This window comes from Frankliniella occidentalis, unplaced genomic scaffold, assembly GCF_000697945.3.
Source record: "Frankliniella occidentalis isolate FOCC.00 unplaced genomic scaffold, Focc_3.1 Scaffold316, whole genome shotgun sequence".
Lineage (NCBI taxonomy): Eukaryota > Metazoa > Arthropoda > Insecta > Thysanoptera > Thripidae > Frankliniella > Frankliniella occidentalis.
Genome location: NW_026267441.1, coordinates 5,213 through 6,500, shown reverse-complemented (window position 1 = coordinate 6,500; position 1,288 = coordinate 5,213).

Here is a 1,288-nt window from a genome sequence, read left to right as displayed (position 1 = left end):
AGGTGTTTGTAGCGCTGAGTTCGAAGGGGTTGATGTAACAAGGGCAGTGGTCGAGAGGAGTGGTAGGTTGGGAGAAGGGGCGGCGGGAAGGGAAGGCGGGGAAGGTAGGCAAAGGGGGAAAATCCCCTATTTTTCCTTTAGAACTTCTCACGTAGCACTTTTCTTTTGTCATTTAATCTGGTAGTACAAACCCTTTTTTTCTGCCATGCAACTTATAAACCACTTATTTAAATTTTTAGTAATCTGTTAGGGGTTAATGGAGTCAACGCTTCAGTTATTTCGTTCTTCCAATTGTTTGATTTCAATCTCCTTTTAATAGTATCGAAGAGGCTTGTCGTAACAGGGGGTGCGTGGCGAGTATGATCAGTGAGCTGAGTCGCTTCAGTTTGTGGGCAGTGTTTGTACCGCTGTGAAGGGTTCGCTCTCTCTGTGCGTCGCTGCTGCTCCTTCTTCAGGGTTGGTCTCGTTAATTAACGTGTTAACGGCGTTACGACGTTACGTTAAAATTTCTAGTAACGTTAACGTAACGCGTTATTCTCGAGTAGAGTCTGTAACGTTAACGCGTTACGTTATCAGGGACCGGTAACGCCATAACGCCGTTAACGTTAAAACGGGTTTCATGAAAGCCGAATAATAGGCGTTCACCTAGCAAGTGCGCCCAGGAGTCCTAACTACAAAATGCAACTCGAGCGTAATGGCTATGGCATATGGCACATTATACCATACAGTAAAGGTTACTAATACATTTTTTCACGTTTTCGTTTGTGTTAAAATGATTTAAAATAAAATGTTTTTATTTTACAAGAAACTATTTATTGCTTGTCTCGAAAGTTTACAGTAAAGTAACAAGATTTTCAGCATTTTTGGCAATTTTTAGCATCTTCCTCCGCGATTTTTAGCTTTTTCACAAATTAGGGACTTAACGTAACGTTAACGACGTTTTAACGTAACGTAGCGCGTTAATTTTTCTTCCACACGGTTAACGTAACGCGTTACGTTAACGTAATTTACAAATTAACGTAACGTAACGCGTTAACTTTTTATGTTAACGAGACCAACCCTGTCCTTCTTTGAGGTCGAGCATGCACATGCGATGTCCTGTAACTGCTGCACCCTCACTGTGATTACTCGCTGTGCCTTCATTGTTACGTTTCAAGTCAGTTGGCAGATTATAAATATTTGTAGTGTGTTGATGCCTTATGTCATCAACCAGTGCACTCCATATCAGTTACTGTGTTAAGTCTGGGTTTGATTTGTTGCGAGGCAGAAGACTAGGTTTTGCTCACGG